This window comes from Scyliorhinus canicula, chromosome 8 (assembly GCF_902713615.1).
Source record: "Scyliorhinus canicula chromosome 8, sScyCan1.1, whole genome shotgun sequence".
Lineage (NCBI taxonomy): Eukaryota > Metazoa > Chordata > Chondrichthyes > Carcharhiniformes > Scyliorhinidae > Scyliorhinus > Scyliorhinus canicula.
Genome location: NC_052153.1, coordinates 171,127,897 through 171,146,479, shown reverse-complemented (window position 1 = coordinate 171,146,479; position 18,583 = coordinate 171,127,897). Strand labels below are relative to the sequence as shown.

Below are 18,583 nucleotides of genomic sequence, written 5' to 3'. Positions count from 1 at the left end.
TATTTTGACTCGGGCATTAACTCGGTTGATTTCAAATGGATTAACTCCTTCACTGAAACAGCAGGCAAAAGGAATGTCCATTACTATGGTGGAGTGGGGGAGTGGGTCGAGGTCGGGTGCTCTTTCCGAGGGTCGGTGCAGACTCAATGAGCCGAATAGCCTCCTTCTGCACTGTAGGCATTCTGTGATTCTATTCCATGAGATGCAGGCCTTTCACAACCTTGGGACATATGAAAGCAGTGAGGTGTTTTGTGAAGTACGGTCACTATCATAATGTAGGCAATGTGGCAGTTACTTTGCTCACAGCCAGGCCCCACAAACAGAAATGTGACAACTGTAAGATATCTAACCCGTTTTAATGTCTTTAGTTGAGGAATAAATATTAGCCGGGACACCGGGGAGAATTTTCATTTTATTATTCAAAATCATGCAATAGGGTTGAGTACTTGGCACACCATAAGATCCGAGGCAATGGGCCAAGTGCTAGCAAGTGGGATTAGGTGGGCCTTTCATGCGTCGGTGCAGACTCGAGGAGCCGAAGGGCCTCTTCTGAACCGTAGTATTCTGTGATTTTTCTACGACCACCTCAGGGAGTGGATTGATCAAGTTTAGCATCTCAGGAGCAGCACAGTGGCTCAGTGGGTTAGCCCTGCTGCCTCACGGCGCCGAGGTCCCAGGTTCAATCCCAGCTCTTGGTCACTGTCAGTGTGGAGTTTGCACATTCTCCCCGTGTCTGCTTGGGTTTCACCCCCATAACCCAAAAATGTGCAAGGTAGGTGGATTGGCCACACTAAATTGCCCTTAATTGGAAAAAATGAATTGGGTACCCTACATTTAAAAACAAAGTTAGCATCTCATCCAAAAGCCTGAATTCGGAGAGAACCAGAGTTGTCTTGCATAATGCAGTCTGTTGGAGTGTGTAAAGATAATTCGGTATGCGTTAGACGATGGATGGCTTCGTAAAAACCAAGCCCATGTTGTCCGAGGCCTCGTTGCAAAACCTGTTTTGCCCGATTTCTTTCTAATAGTAATCTGAATTGATTTTCAATAGACAAATCCCATTTCAGGGAAGAGAGCATACTGTCCAGAAGCAATCTTTTCTGTGTGGAGTTATCATGATTGTTAATACAAACAACCAGCCGGCACTGTCCACTGCGGAGAAATGAGAGGAAGATGTTTTTCTTCATCCTTTCCCCTGGTGATCTGTGTATTCAGTGCTGTGCATGATTCATCACTGTAGTGCTGGAAGGAACATTCCAGTCCACCGACTTTCACATCTCTTCCATCTTATATCTGAGCGATCAGTGGCATCTTTGCAGCATTACACATCCCAGCAGGCTTATCAGTCTCGACTCTTGTTTAAAATAGATACCTTCCTCTGTTACATATGTATAAAAAGGGCAAGAATTATGATGTGCGGTGCACAACACCTGTCTTGATTCACAAGATTTAGGAGATTGTGAGTAAGTGGAAAAGTTCAATTTGTATTTCACCGTTGACTTTGTTTTTCCCTCTCTCAATTTCCCTCCCCCTTAAAACGGAACAGAGAAATGGTTTCTCTGGTGATTTTAGGCCTTTTGTTACCTCAGGCATAAAGCTGATCCTCATGTGAGCAGGATCAGTGAGTGTCCAACTGGCTATTTGGCCCGAGAGAGGCATGGCCGGCACATTTTAGAGCAGGGTCGGGATCAGGGATGGGAACGTGGGTGGATTTGCTTGGAGCCTCTCGCTCAGCAGAAGATAACTTCAATGCCCACATTATCATCCTGACTAAGATTTATGGGCTGGACTCTCTGCAACCCCGCGTCGAAATCGCGTTTGGCGTGCGGGCAGAGAATCGACTTTCACGCCCAAATCGGGTCTGGTACCGCCTGCGAATCACTCGGCTGCGAATCGCTCGCCTGCGAATCACACCACGCTGCTGGGGGGGCCATTGCCAGAGGCTCGCCCACTGATACTCCAATCCCGACCGGCCGATTTCTCAATGGCATGGTTCTAACTACGTCTGGCCGGTCGGGACTTGCGCGCGGCGGCTGCAGACTCAGTCCACGGCCGCCCGGGTGGATCCACCACCAGGGGGCCTTATGGGCAGCCGGGGCAGCGATAGGGCGGATCGGATGACGTGGCACGGGGCCGATCGGGAGGGACCTTTCTTGCTGATGGCCCGTGTCCGCCATGGCACTCGGCGAGGCCGCTGCTGCCATGCGCATGCGCGGACTCGGAACCAGAAGTGCGGGGGCCTGTATCCCCAGCCAAAGCTGCGTGAAGCTCCCCGGGTCCCTGCTACTCCCCTCCAGGTAAGTGAATTGCTCTTTATTTTTTTGCAGGAAATAGGAGTGAAACGGCAGCCAGTTTTACGCCGGAGTGGGGATATAGCCCCATTTTTGGAGAATCCAGCCCATTGACTTTCACAACCAAAGCTGTGATCTACCTAATCTTCAAGCTCAATAACACAGCAGGCAGTGTATTCATCTGATGTGTGAGTCAGTCTTGGTTGGTGTGCTATTCAGATAGCTGAGGCAAGCGTCAGAAATGTTTGTCCTCTCTCAGTCATCCTTTCAATGACATTTTCAACAGCTGGAAGGGTTCTTGTGAAAGTGATGGCTCCCATCTCACTTTTCTACTTGAACCGAGCAAGCTTTCGATACAAATGGGATTTTGTGATGGGAGAATTAGAGATCCTTATTTTCATGGGTTGATGATGGTGTCAAGATAAGGAAACCATGCTTGTTTACTCCTATACGTTGAATTTTTGAACATTCATTTTATGGGATATGTGGGCATCACTGGCAAGGTCAGCATTTGTTGCCCATCCCTAATTGCCTTTAAGAAGGTGGTGGTGAGCTGCCTTCTTGAACCACTGCAGTCTATGTGGTGTAGGCACACCCACTATGCTGTCAGGGAGGGAATTCCAGGATTTTGACCCAGCAACAGTGAAGAGGACTGCTTGGTCTTGGATGGTGTTGAGCTTCTTAAGTGTTTTTGGAACTCCACTCATTCAGGTATTTTGCACTATTTATAATGTATTTAATCATAGTAAGAAGTCTTACAACACCAGGTTAAAGTCCAACAGTTTGTTTCAAACACAAGCTTTCGGAGCACTTCTCCTTCCTCAGGTACTGTGCTCACCCCAGTCCAATGCCGGCATCTCCACATCGTATTTAATCATGATCTACCATCAAAAAGGATGGGGTTGTAGGGGTCAGATGGGGTGACTGCAAATGAGGACAGGGTTTTCCAAATTCAGCACATTGGTAGATGGAACTAGTGGAGATTGGCAGTGATAGACGTCATGGGTCCTCTGGGCTTTCATGGAGGAGTGATGAGGGCAATTAACACACATGTGACATCTGACCCATAAATGTGGTTGACTCTCCACTGCCCTCTGAAATGGCCCAACAAACCACTTAGTTGTAATAAACCACTGCAGAAAGGTTCAAAATCAAATAATCTGGATGGATGACCTCAGCCTTCCCTGTTTCTGGGTCAAAATCCTGGAGGTCTCTTGACCTAATCGTACCTTGGGTGTACCGACACTACATGTGCTGCAATGGTTCAAAAAGGTAGCTCATCACCACCTTCTCAAGGGTAACAAATGCTGGTCTTGCCAGTGACACTCCCATGTAAAAAAAAAATGTAAAATGGCATTTGAGCTCTTACACTTTCATATGATATATGAGTCAGTTATAGGTGTGAGCAGAACCTGCGTAATGTAGTCTTAACTAAGGATAGTGAGTGAGAGGAGCATAAAATCATGCGGTACAAAAGGAGGCCAAACATAACTGGGCATAGGGTGAGGGAAGGCAAGTTGTTGGAGGGGGGGGGGGGGGTGGTGAGGGGGGGGGGGGGGTAAGGATGTAACACATACCAGAAAAATCATTATAAGAGCAGAAAAAATAAGAACAAGAATAGGTTATCCGACCCCTGAGGCTTGATCGACCCTTCCACATGGTTATTCTCCCTCAACACTTTCCTGACCTGTCTTTATATCATTGATTTCTTTAGTGTCTAAAAATCCATCAATCTTCGTCCACAGTTGACCAATGGTCTGGGCCGAGTCACCTCACCTCCAAAGGGGGAAGAAAGATTGGGGGGGGGGGGGGGGTCAGAATTGGTCTCAGTGTGCTTGGGTAAAGGGAATGGACAAAATCTCCAGTTGTGGATCACCGTTAAAGTGATACTTGATGCAAAGTGCAAAAATAGTCAGACCAACGCGAAGTGAGGATTAGACAGAGTCGAATGTTGAGTGGGCTGCCAACAATCACTGCTGTGTCCGACACATGAGAACATGTCACTTGGAACCATGCCAAAGTGTGGGTCACCAACTCATGGGAGGAGGGGAGGAAACAAAAGAGAGAGAGAAAAAAGCAATGAAACATTACCCCTATAGCTTTAGTATAAGTAACTACCCCGTGTGTGTGTGTGGGGGGGGGGGGGGGGGGGGGGGGGGAGTGGGAAAAAATGCTATTCGGTGTTATGTCATCATATTTACAGCCTGTGGTTCTCATATTCTTCTGCAGAAGCCAAGCGAGCTTAAACCATTTTCCAGGAAAGCAGACAGAGAATTGACAGAACCCTGCACCTACCTATCCAGGTTGTAACAGACATATTTCTGATTTTCTATTTATTTGAACAATAACTGCAAGAGTGATGCAAATCAGATCAATTCTGCCCTGATTAAATCAGGTGGACAAGTTCAAATAATCTGGGAATGACTGAAACACGCAGCAATGAAATCTTTGGGGCCCACACAATAGCAATTTGGCTGAAGTAATTCCAGACACACATGGGAGGCTGTTGGTGTCTGAAATCGTAGAGACACTGCGGCAGGCAGCCCTTGTTTTAAAGTGAACCATTCCAGCTGAGCTTCCATTCTGTTGCCACATTTGGTGTAAACATCTGTTTCCTGAAGGAAAATGGCTCTCATTTTGTTTTAAGGAGGTTCAAAATGGCATGACAAACGAGGGACCCAGCAGCAGAGGGACAGGCAGGGGGGCTTTACCTGCCAAATGCTGTCGACCAATTGGCTCACATATAGCGACAGCGTTTTCTGTCCGTCCGCACTGTGTGCGATACGAGAAGTTATGATCCATAACATCTCATTTACCAGCAATTTAGCTCAATCTATAAGTGCAATTTATTTTCAGTAATTGGCGTTCCTATGAAGAATCACACAGCGAGGGTCTGTGGAGAGAAAGAGAATGCAGTTTGTTTGAAATACAGATGGAAGTGGAGGGGTTAAAATGAAATATGCATTGGGTGTGGCGAGCATTCCAGTCATTCGAGTCAAGCAGAAAGTGACCTATCGACCCACCACCATCGTTTTCGCAAGATGTAATAAACATCAGTTGAGAAGGAAGCCATGCCAAAAAGAAAACAAACGTTTCATTTCCAGCACTGTGGATTCCTGTTCTTGGGATAGTTGTCACTCATAATATCTACTCACAGCTTATTTTTCTTACATATTGTATCGATTATCCCACACTCCATGTTCTCTCTCTGACAAATCTGCCCCTTGTTGAAAGTTTCTCCCCCCCCCCCCCCCCCCCCCCCCCCCCCCCCACCCCACTGCTCCCTCATTGGATGCTCCAATTGTTGACAGGGTTTCAGTCGCAGGCCGGCACAGTAGCATAGTGGTTAGCACTGTTGCTTCACACCGCCAGGGACCCGGGTTCGATTTCCAACTTGGGTCACTGTCTGTGCAGAGTCTGCACGTTATTTCCGTGTATGCGTGGGTTTCCTCCGGGTGCTCCGGTTTCCTCCCACAGTCCAAAGACGTGCAGGTTAGGTGGATTGGACATGCTAAATTGCCTTTTTGTGCCCAAAAAGGTTGGGTGGGGTTACTGGGTTACGGGGATAGGATGGAGGTGTGGGTTTTGGTAGGGTCGATGGGCCAAATGGCCTCCTTCTGCACTGTAAATTCTATAATTCCATGATTGCAGTGTTAATGTAAGCCTATTTGTGACATTAATAAAGATTATTAGAACATAGAACATAGAACAGTACAGCACAGAACAGGCCCTTCGGCCCTCGATGTTGTGCCGAGCAATGATCACCCTACTCAAACCCACGTATCCACCCTATACCCGTAACCCAACAACCCCCCCCCCCCCCCCCTTAACCTTTCTTTTTAGGACACTACGGGCAATTTAGCATGGCCAATCCACCTAACCCTATTCTTATCATTGCTGGTGACGGAAGAGTTGCCCACCTCTTGTTTGTTCCGGTGCAGTACTTACGAGAACAACTTGCATTGACCACCTGATTAAACTTCCCAAGGCGCTTCATGGCAGTGGAAAATCAGACAAAAAAATGGACACCGAGTTAGATCAGGTGGTCTCAGAGGTTTGACAGGCTAGCCAAGGTACAGAGATAGGGTGGGTCATGGCCTTCAGAGAATAAAACAAGGGAATGAGAATTTTTAAATGGTGGGCTGGTACCCAATGTATCCAATGAGTATTAGCGTGATGCCCAACTGGGATCTGTCAGCCAAAAAGCACATGCTGAGGCCGAAATTCAATCTGATGGAGTGGCACTACTGACCATTGCAGAATCTGCCTGCCATGTACTGAAGAGTGGATTACATGTCAATGCCAGGTTCCACAGCCGGGATTCTCCCCTACCGGGCGGGGGGTCCCGGCGTAGCGGAGTGGCGTCAACCACTCCGGCGTCGGGCCTCCCCAAAGGTGCGGAATTCTCTGTACCTTTGGGGGCTAGGCACGTGCCGGAGTGGTTGGCACCAAAACCGGCGCCAGCGGCCTGTGACGCCCGCCGCCTGGCGCCGGGGCTGGCCGAAAGGCCTTCACTGGTTCGTGCATGCGCCGGTGAGTCAGCTACCGCTGACGTCACCACCGGCGCATGCGCGCTGGGGGATTCTCTTCCGCCTCCGCCATGGTGGAGAAGAAAGTGGGGGCACCCCCGGGGTCCGATCGGCCCGCGCCCCCCCCAGGACCCCGGGGGCCCGCTCGCGCCGCCAATCCCGCCGCCACCAGAGGTGGTTGAAACCACGGCGGCGGGAGAGGCCTCTCAGCGGCGTGACTTCGGCCCATCGCGGGCCGTGATTCCCACCCCCGCCAATTCCCGGGTGGCGGAGAATTTCTGCCACGGCGGGGGCGGGATTTTTGCCGGCCCCGGGCGATTCTCCGACCCTGCGGGGTGTCGGAAAATTTCGCCCCATATGTGCGTGAACAACACCCAATTCTCTCGACCTGTTAAATGTCTCTAAAGATTCACCATCCAGTACTGGAGGAGCAAACATTTCCTCCAAGTATCAGGTGGGCTGAAGCCATTCAGTCCCCATCAAAAATGCTGTTCCCTAACTGTCAACTCCACCCCTCTTCCTGACAATGTCGGAGAATGAACATAAAGATTTGTTGGTGTCGAATTTGACCCTCAGATAAGTTTTGATCACATATCTGTGCCATCACTAAGATCACTTATCTCCACCTCTGTGGTGTTTGTCTATCTTTTCCCTTGCCTCAGCTCAGGAGGCGGCACGATGGCACAGTGGATAGCACTGTTGCTTCACAGCACCAGCGACGAGGGTTTGATTCCCGGCTTCGGTCACTGTCTGTGCGGAGTCCATATGTTCTCCCCGTGTCTGAGTGGGTTTCCTCCGGGTGCTTCGGTTTCCTCCCTCCCACAGTCCAAAGATGCGCAGGTTAGGTGGATTGGCTCAGATTAATTGCCTTTCGTGTCCAAAAAGATTAGTTGGGGTTACTGGGTTACGGGGATTGGGTGGAAGTGTGGACTTGTGTGGGGTGCTCTTTCCAAGGGCCGGTGCAGACTCAATGGGCCGAACGGCCTCCTTCTGCACTGTAAATTCCATGATTCCATGATCTGTTCCTGAAACCATCATTCATGACTTTTTACTGTGGATTTGACTGTTGCAGCATTCTCCTGGATGAACCCCACCTTTTGCCTCCATATATCTGCTACCTGCCTTTTCACTTGCACCAAATACTGTTTAGCTATCACTGCATGGCTGTGCTCACTGACTTCTAACTGACTTATGGTTGAGCAGCACCTTGATTTTAAAATGCACATTGGTGTTTTCAAATCCCTCCCTGACATCACCCCTCCTTGGGCGGGATTCACCGACCTCCCGCCGGGTCGGAAAATCGCCGGGGGGCGACATGAATCACGCCCCCGCCAGCTGCCGAATTCTCCGGCGCCGGGGTTTGGAGGGGGGGGGGAATCGACCCCCCCTCCCGCCGCCGGCGATTCCCCGGCCCGTGTTGGGCCGAGTGGCTGCCCGTTTTCGGTGGGTCCCGCCGGCGTAAATTATAACAGGTACTTACCGGCGGGACCTGACTCGGCGGGCAGCCTCTGGGGTCCTCAGGGGGGCGCGGGGGGGATCTGGCCCCGGGAGGTGCCCCCACAGTGGTCTAGCCCATGATCGGAGCCCACGGATCCGCGGGCAGGCATGTGCCGTGGGGGCACTCTATTCCTCCGCATTGGCCGCTGTAACAGTCAGCGATGGCCGACGCAGAGATAAACCCCCTGTGTATGCGCTGGGATGACGCCAGCACACGCTGGCGCTCCCGTGCATGCGCCAACTTGCGCCGGCTGGCAGAGGGCCTTTGGCACCGGTTGGCGTGGTGCAAAAACTCTTTCACGCCGGCCGACGCGGCACAAACCACTCCGGCGCCCTGGCCTAGCCCCTGAAGGTGCGAAGGATTCCGCACCTTTGGGGCGTCCCGTGCCGGAGTGGTTCACGCCACTGCTTCACGCCGGAGTTGCCCGCCCCGCCGGTTCGCAGAGAATCTTGCCCCTTATCTCTGTAATGTCCTCCAACTCCAAAACCCCCCAGGTCATCTACGCTACTCCAATTCCGATCCCTTACACATTCCCGGTTTTATCACTCCACTATTGATGGCCATGCCTTCAGATGCCTGGGCCCAAAAGCTGTGGAATTCCCTTCTCAAAGCTCTCTGCTCCGCTTTCCTCCTTAAAGATGCTCCTGACATCTATCTCTGGGTTGCTATATCTCCTTTTGTGGATCAGTGCTTATTACCCATCCCTAAATGCCCTTGAGAAGATGATGATGGGAGCTGCTACAGTCCATGTGGTGAAGGAACACCCACAGTATTGTAAGCAAGAAAGTTCCAGGATTTTGCCCCAGCAGTAGTGAAGGAACTGCGATACAGTTCCAAGTCAGAATGGTGTATGGCAAGGCAGCACGGTGGTGCAGTGGGTTAGCCCTGCTGCCTCATGGCGCTGAGGTCCCAGGTTCAATCCCAGCTCTGGGTCACTGACCGAGTAGAATTTGCACATTCTCTCCGTGTTTGGGTGCGTTTTGCCCCCACAATCCAAAGATGTGGATTTGGCAGCACGGTAGCACAAGTGGATAGCACTGTGGCTTCACAGCGCCAGGGTCCGAGGTTCGATTCCCCATTGGGTCACTGTCTGTGAGGAGTCTGCACATTCTCCCCGTGTCTGTGTGGGTTTCCTCCGGGTGCTCCGGTTTCCTCCCACAGTCCAAAGATGTGCAATGTAGTTGGATTGGTCATGATAAATTGCCCTTAGTATCCAAAAAGGTTAGGAGGGGTTATTGGGTTACGGGAATAGGGTTGAAGTAAGGGCTTAAGTGCGTCGGTGCAGACTCGATGGACCGATGCAGAGGCCGAATGGCCTCCTTCTGCACTTTATATTCTATGTCTATGTCGATGTCTATGTATAGGCTAGGTGAATTGGCCACACTAAATTGCCACTTAATTGGAAAAGTGAATTGGGTACTCTAAATTTATGTTTAAAAAAAGAATGGCGTGTGGCTTAGTGGGGAACTTGTAGGCGGCAGAGTGCTCAGAGAGAAAGATTGATCAGGCTTTCAACAGAAGCCAAAGTGGCTTTGGGCAAGACTCCCAAAAACATGGATATTATGATCGATACATTGGCCTTCAAAGGTTAAAAGGGGCATGACCAGCATCTCCAAGCTGTTTAACCAGGACATGTACACTCAGATAGGGGACCAGTTAGCTAAGTTGGCTGGACAACTTGTTTGTGATGTGAAGTGACCCCAACAGCTCAGGTTCAATTCCAGTACTGGCTGACATTATTCACGAAGGCCCCACCTTCTCAACCTTGCCCCTCGCTGGAAATGTGGTGACATTCAAGTTGAATGACCACCAGCCAGCTCACTCTCAAAGGGGAAAGTAGCCTATTGTCATCTGGGAGTGTGGCCACTAGGGGATTTTCACAGTAACTTTATTGCAATGTTAATGTAAGCCTACTTGTGACACTAATAAAGATTAGGATTGTTTAACTATAAGTCAGACCTTGCTTAGAACCCTTGTGGTGCGTCATTATGTTCCAACTACATAATCTTTCAGCTCTACTGCATGTTATAAGATTGAGATGATAAGATTGATGCTGGTGAATGGCACTTCCCAAAATGCAATGTGTGCTACCGTCTGCAAGTACAGCACAGTGATTTGGGCTAATTCATATCCATTGTTTGTGGATGCCTGGGCACTTGTCCTGCAGAAAATGACATGAGCTGTCAATCAATGCCGCTGTAGTCTACCTCATCAGGCGAAAACAAGCTGGACTAATGCCACACTAGAACTTTGGACATCGCACAAGCATCTTAAGCTAGTTATTTTCAAACTGGGGAGTGGAATGCATTTGTTTTTTTTTCTATAAATTTAGAGTACCCAATTTCCTATAAATTTAGAGTACCCAATTCTTTTCTTTCCAATTAAGGGGCAATTTAGTGTGGCCATTTCACTTACCGTGCACATCTTTTTGGGTTGTGGGGGTGAGACCCACACAGACACAAGGACAATGTGCAAACTCCACATGGACAGTGACCCTGGGCTTGGATCAAACCCAGGTCCTTGGCACCGTGAGATAGCAGTGATAACCACTGCGCCACCATGCTACCCTGTGGAATGCATTTGTGATGATAGAAAATCTTTGATGTTTAGAATATGGATCAGTAGTTAAGGCCGTGTGTCTCATAATAGTCCAGGGCCGTGTGTCTCATAATAGTCACATGTTGTGAGTTTGAGAGTGGATTTCCACAAATTGCATCGGTCCAGTCTTGCCATATTGACAAAACTTGGCGAAGGGGGTAGTAATTGTGAAGGACAAGTCAGTCCATTTTCCCTGTCACTGAGCAACTCCACTTCCGCAATTTAGTAATAGCAGCAGCAGAACCCTATGGACAGGATTTTATGGATGGCGGTATTTCCCGCTCCGCCAAATGGGATCGCATCCCTGCTGATACTGGCTTCAGGAAGCGTTAACTGGCTGGAGACAGGACTTGTGCCTCAGAGAGCTGTCAGTCTCAAGGTTGAGGCTGACAGGAGGAGTTCAAGAGCAAGGGGTGAGCCGGGAAAGTCAGCCTGCCTTGGCCTCGGGTGGGAAAGTGGGATAGGCTCCCTCAACGGCCGCCTTTCAACAGGGGGCCTCCCCCCTCTGGATGCTGGACTCTGGGATGACAACTCTGAGGACCGCTGTAGTTCCACTCCTGGCCACTACTGATATTCGTGCAACAGGGACTAGAGAGCGGCCGGACAATCTCAGAGATGGAAGTTCTTCCTGAGTGAGGGGCCCACAACAATTAGCCCTGCTTGGAACCTTAAATGACTGCAGGACAGCCAGTGTAAGCAGAAGTGCATTTCCTGCCAACTCTTCAAGTGGCAGAGTGGGGAACACCTCCATTCCAAAAGTCCTACCAATAGCATTTTAGAACGGCCTGATACGTTTTGGCGGCATGAAAATTCTTGCAATCCTTAAATAACATGGAACACTGTTCATTTGCTCCTTATCTCTCGTTGTACATTTTGGAATTTTTGTTGACTTCTCTGTCTATAATTGTGGGCACAGTAAGAAGTCTTACAACACCAGGTTAAAGTCCAACAGGTTTGTTTCAAACACGAGCTTTCGGAGCACGGCTCCTTCTTCAGGTGAAGAAGGAGCCGTGCTCCGAAAGCTCGTGTTTGAAACAAACCTGTTGGACTTTAACCTGGTGTTGTAAGACTTCTTACTGTGCTCACCCCAGTCCAACGCCGGCATCTCCACATCATAATTGTGGGCGGCATTCCACCAAATCTGTCACTCAGGGAGCCATGACCCCATGAGGCAGGACTGGGGTTTATTGCCTGCTCTTGGCATGACCGAATAGGTATTTGCAGGAAAAGGTCACCCTACATGGGAAATTGCGAGAATCTTGAGAAGCTGTCTCATGCCGGGGGCTGGTTTAGCACAGTGGGCTAAACAGCTGGCTTGTCATGCAGAACAAGGCCAGCAGCGCGGGTTCAATTCCCGTACCGGCCTCCCCGAACAGGCACCGGAATGTGGCGACTAGGGGCTTTTCACAGTAACTTCATTGAAGCCTACTTGTGACAATAAGCAATTATTATTATTATTATTATGATGTCGCTCTCCAGCATCCACTCAGCCACTTCCTGTGAACGCCCCTCTTCAGGTCACTTTGTTGAAGTGAGTTATTATATTTTGCAGATTGTGACTCCAGAAACGGTTGGATCACTTTCCAGTATTTTCTCCTTTGCATTTTGTTTCTACATTCATTTCGACAGGTCACAGTATCAGGCAGAAAGGCAACATCTGGCTTCGATAAATATCTTGGTTCCATTCACCTCCTTCTAAGTTTTAATAATGGCAAAGTGTTTTCATTGGAAGACCCCAGTCTAACGATTGTTGCAGAGATTTACTTTTTCTGTTTGAAGTAGCATTCTTGACCCCCCGTTACCCCCCTGTGTATCACATTTTTACAAAAACGTACCACAACTTCACGGTAAAAAGAAAGAGCTTGCATTTATAAAGCGCCTTTCACACCCTCAGAATGTCCAAAGCATTTCAGAGACAATGAAGCACTTTTAAAGTAAAGCCATTGTTTTGATGTCAGAACTTCAGCAGCCACTTTTTGCACAGTAGGATCCCAAAACAGCAACATGTTAATGTCCAGATAATCCTTTTGTGGTGTTTGATAGATCTTAGACAGTACAATGAGGAGAACACCCTTGTTCTTCCTCAAAATAGTGCCATGGGATCTTTTACGTCCACTGGATTTTGGAAGAGATGTTGCCATTGCCTGACGACACTGTCCACATAAGGTCACAACTAGTATTTATGTGACATGGTTAATGTTGGCAAATGTCCCACGGTGCTTCACAGGACCATTACCCAACAGAATCTGACACTGAGCTGCAAAGGGAAACATTAAGACAGACAACCAAAAGCTGGATGAACAAGACAGGTCTTGAGGAGCTTCATAAAGGAAGAAAGAGGTGAGGAGGTGCAGAGAGGCAGAGGGCGGGATTCTCTAACTCCCCACCGGGTCGGAGAATCCCTGGGGGGGGTGGCGCGAATACCGCCCCGGCGCCGGCTGCTGTATTCTCTGGTGCCAGTTTTCGGGCAGCGGCGGGGAACACACCACGCCGGTCGGGGGCCGTAGCCAGCAGACCCCCCCACCCCAGCAATTCCCCGGGCCCCAATGGGCCGAATGGCGGTCCGTTTCTGTCCAGTCCCACCAGCGTGGATTAGACATGGTCCCACACGGCAGATCCTGGCAGGTAAGTCGGCTGGGGCAGTCCTCGGGGGGGGCATGGGGGGATCCTACCCCGGGGTGGGGGAGGGGGGCACGGTGGCCTGGCCAGCGATAGGGGCCCACCAATCTGCGGCGGGCCTGTGCCGTGGGGGCACTCCTGCTTCTGCGCCGGCACCTGTAGGGCTCCACCATGGCCGGTGCGGAGAAGACAACCCCCTGCGCCTGTGCCAGAATACACTGGCTGGTCTGCGCATGCGCTGAACCACGCCGGCGGTGCGGCGCATGCGCTAACTCGTGCAGTCCCTTTAGCGCCGGCTGGCGTGGCGCCAACCCCTCCGGTGTCCACCTAGCCCCCGGAAATGCGGAGAATCCCACACTTTCAGGGGTTGTTGACGCTGGAGTGGTTTGCACCGGTATTCCCGCAGGGCGTGGGGACTTAGACCCCGCACAGGAGAATCCTGCCGAGAGTGTTTAGGGAGGGAATTCCAGACCTTGGGCATGGCTGCCGATGGCAAGAGAAATGCAAACTGGGGATGGTCAAGAGACCAGAATTATAGAGGACTTCAGGGATCTCGGAGGGTTGTGGGACTGGAGGAGATTGTAGTAGTAGGGAAGGGTGATGTGATGAACGGATTTGAAAACAAGGATGGGAATTTTAAAATCAAGGTGTTGTTTAACCGGGAGCCAATGCAGGTCAGCGAACAGACGGGTGATGGATGAATGCGAGTGAGGACATGGGAAGAACAGATCTCTGAATGAGCTCAAGTTCACACAGTGTGGAATGTGGGAGGTCTGTCGGGAGTGCACCGATCAGTGGGTTGAACACCAGCTTGTATTAAGATATCTTAGTTAACCTCGTAGAAAATCACCCGTGTTCCGACAATAGTTTCCATTTGTCCAAAAGTCCTGGGGAGTCGACTGGCCCCCTGAATTCCCAGCATGCACTCATGGTGGGTGAAGCACTAAGGCCAGAGTGTGAATTCATTGTCTGCCGATTCTTTTTGCATGCATTAATGAAGTTACTACACAGAGTGAAGAAGGTCATTCTCCCCCCCCCCCCCCCCCCTTTGTGACTAGCAGAAAGCTTCGCTCCATGTTGTGCGAACATTTCAATTTGTGATCCATCATTAAAAGCCAATGAAGAAACGATGAGGTCTCAAAGCACTCGGCTTCTCCTGACTTGTTCAGCGTTTGTTCGACACTTCACAATAAAGCCCTTTTTTTTCTTATCTCCTGGAACCTTTTCACTGTTTGGCTTAATGAGAGAAACGGCTGCTGACTTACTCTCGTGGAAACACATCCTGTAGACAGCTCTGTTCAGGTGGTCCTTATTCACAGCCGTGCCTTACAGCTGACCACTTTGAACGGTTGGAGGAAAGAACCCCGAAACTGGCGAACTGTGTAGACAAAAATTTGTATAGCACCAAGGGCATGCAGACAACAAATACAACACTGAGAGAGTAATTAATGACTGTACACGACACTTTGGAATATCCAGGTTTTTAGTGATCAGGGATGCCACAGAATGGAACCTTTGCATTGAAATATAAACAAAGAGAATGTTAATTCCGGTATCACAGTGGGGTGGCACAATGTTTGGGCAGCACAACAATAATGTCTGCTCGCTCGGGAATCTTAGAAGCCCTACAGTGCTGAAGGAGGTCATTCGGCTCACTGAGTCTGCACCGACCCTTCAAATTAGCTACTTATTTACACTCCCTCTTCCACCCTGCCCTATCCCTGTAACCCCATAACCTAATCTGTACATCAATGGACACTACGGGAGAATTTCCTAATTCGCACATCATTGGACTGCGGGAGGGAACCAGAGCGTCTGGAGGAAACCTACGCGGAAACTGGGAGAACGTGCAAACTCAACACAGACAGTGGCCCAAGGATGGAATGGAACTGGGTCCCTGGTACTGTGAGACAGCAGTGCTAACCACTGGGAAAAGATGTAAAAAAATCTCGGGGCACTATTTTGAAGAAAAGCAGGAGAGTTTGCTCGTGGTGCCTGGCACATATTTGGCGCACTGCATAATCCCTAAAGCAGATTATCTGGTCAGTATCACATTGCTCTTTGTGAGACCTTGGCTGTGCACAAATTAACCACTGCCTTCCCTATCTTACAACAATGACGACACTTCAAAAGTATTTTGTTGGTTGTCAAGCACTTTGGGGCACCTTGGGATTGTGAAAGGTGCGACAAAAATGCAAACATTTCTAATCTCCCCTTTTGTCTCTCTGGAGATCATCCAACTCAGGATTTACCAGGCTGGGCAGCACGGTGGTGCAGTGGTTAGCATTGCTGCCTCATGGCGCCGGGGTCCCAGGTTCGATCCCGGCTCTGGGTCACTGTCCGTGTGGATTTTGCACATTCTCCCCGTGTTTGCGTGGGTTTCGCCCCCATAGCCCAAAGATGTGCAGGGTAGGTGGATTGGCCATACTAAATTGACACTTAACTTGGAAAAAATGAATTGGGTACTCTAAATTTTTAAAAAAAGGATTTACCAGGCTTACTTTGAGTGAGATATCTGGCCCATGCCAGCCTGCGGGCGCAAGTGGACAGTGAATGTTGGGAGGCTGCCCAGCACCACATCAGCCTTCCTTGACAAACAAACACAGTGGGCTAAACAGCTGGCTCGTAATGCAGAACAATGCCAGCAGCGCGGGTTCAATTCCCGTACCGGCCTCCCTGAACAGGCAATGAGGGGCTTTTCACAGTAACTTCATTTGAAGCCTACTTGTGACAATAGGCGATTATTATTATTGTTATTAATACCTGTTATTTTCCTATCAACAGCGGAATCTTGGCTAATTACATTTGCCTGGTCCCTGAAGCCATTTGTGGTCATCAGCTGATTCAGCCACACAGTTAAAGCCCCTCAGTGTGTCGTAGCATTCGCATGAGGTCAGGACATCCTTTGGCAGAGAAATATCTTTGTGTCTGGGATTGAGCAGACCTCTCCAAACCATTGCTTTCTCAAGCTTTGTCTGACTAAAGCAAGGCATTTCAATCCTTCTGTGTGGATGACTGTGTATGTAGGTGGGTGGGACGTTTGTTAAAGAGGGTATTCCTGGGCCGAAATAGCACTGCAGAGCGCAAGTGTTCAGGGCAGCTTACTCTAACCTATTTATTACATTGTATGCTGTACAACAGAATATTGGCCAGCCACCTTGCTCCTTCGCAATTGGTTATTTGGTTCTGTGTTTGATAGGTCACCTGAGAGGGCATGTAGAATGGGACCGGAGGCTATACTGGCTGGACTAGGTTAGGGTATCTTGCCTGGATATTAATGAATCAGTTTTTATTCCCCATTGCACTCCAGCAGCTTTCCAGATGTTAGTCCACAAATGAGAAGATTAAATTGCAGTTCAGCAACCTGCCAAAGTGGGATTTGAACATTAAAACGACCTATCGAGCAATCTCCACCATTCCATTAGATCACGGCTGATCATTTACCTCAAAGACACTTTTCTGTTCTGTCCCTTGATGTCATTGTGATCCAGAAATCTATTGATTTCTGCTTAACGTCATGGCTTGGACAGCTCTTTCTAAGAGTTTGCACAGACACACTCGGCTGAAGCGTTGAGGCCTTGTGTCGAAGGCAGGCGAGTCGGAGGTAAGGAAGTCATGACCACTTTTCTACAGCATGAGCAATAACTATGGCTGCTGTACCGCCATAGCCCAGCATTTACTGAGAGTGACGACTCCAGAAGCAACACTAATTGTTGAGACAAAACTTATAACTGGGACAAAGAAAGCCAGCTGTGTTTGGGTGAGGTCTACATTTAAGTAAGGTTTACATATAAGTAAAATTATAGCACTTGTTTTGCCGTCACCAAGTCTGGCTGCAACAGAGAGAGAGAGAAAGGATCTGCATGCCTCTTAACAAACAATCCCTTTCTCCCATCATTTGGCTTTGCCTTGTTACTCCAACATGTTTCATGTGGTAACACCTTCATCCATCATTGTTTTTGTCAGCCTCTTGAAAGGAATTAATTGTTTTGGCGGTGTATTTAGCTCGCAGCATTATAATGAGATGCCTCCCTCTATTATCACTAATTTCTGCTGTGCACTGCCTCATCTGAGCAGCAAAAAAATCCCCCTGGCACATGTAGTCAGTAGGTTACAAATACTTAATGTCTCAAATGCAGCTACTTGCTCTCCCAGTCAGGTTGCATCTTGCTGCTGCAGCACGTCAGTAACAATATTCTCACTTCTGTTTGGGAGCTTCTTTCGGGAGGAGAGGTAATGCATCAGAGTATTTCTGACAGTGTTTATGTAATTCGATCTTGCCATCTGGATGAAAATAACCAATAGCCCTGAGACTGGCAAGGCAGAAGACTTTTTTTTTCATAAATTTAGAATACCCAATTCTTTTTTTCCAATTAAGGGGCAATTTAGTGTGGCCAATCCACTTAACCTGCAATCTTTGGCTTGTGGGGGTGAAACCCATGCAAACACGGGGAGAATGTGCAAACTCCACACGGACAGTGACCCAGAGCCGGGATCGAACCTGGGACCTCGGCGCCATGCTGGTGTGTCAAACTTTATTTCAGACAAAAGGGTCTGCCAGTGCTCCAGATTAACTGGCATTACTCTGCCCTGTGATCAACACTCCGACACGCAGTGGGATTTGTACGAGGCGAGGAATAAAGGACTGGACATTGAGAAGGAGGTGGATCCCGCGACACCATGCTAAATTGCCCTTTAATTAGAAAAAAAAGAATTGGATACTCTAAATTTATTTAAAACTTTAAAAAATGTGGAGGTGGATGTCCAGAGAAGCGAAACCAACTGTCAGCTGCAGCAGTGGAGCACGAGAACTTCCATTCAGCACTGAATGGCTCACTTGCTGGAAGCATTCTCCAGCGCACAAGTCAAGTAACTAGCTAGCATTCGCCGTGTGGGTCACCGACAAAGATTGGCTGCTTTCACTACGTACTGCTGGTGGGCAGGGAACTGTTTCCCATCTAAAATCAGTGTTTGACGGCGAAGGGGAGCAGAATAAGGATGAAAGAAGAACCCTTTGTTAATGGGCATACTGTAGAAGGTGGAAGACT

The 18,583-nt window shown here is 49.1% G+C and overlaps 1 protein-coding gene across 20 annotated transcripts in view; it reads left to right on the top strand.

Annotated features, from left to right (window-relative positions):
- The window catches only part of tenm3 (teneurin transmembrane protein 3), a 4,148,867-nt gene that overhangs the window by 3,254,294 nt on the left and 875,990 nt on the right, over nt 1-18,583 (top strand). The window contains exon 1 of one of the 20 annotated variants that reach the window (XM_038805727.1): nt 4,534-4,594. The exons of the other annotated variants lie outside the window; for them this stretch is intronic. The gene's annotated coding sequence lies outside the window, so the exon portion shown is untranslated. Of the gene's footprint in view, nt 1-4,533; nt 4,595-18,583 lie in introns of those variants that run through there. 20 annotated transcript variants of the gene reach the window in all.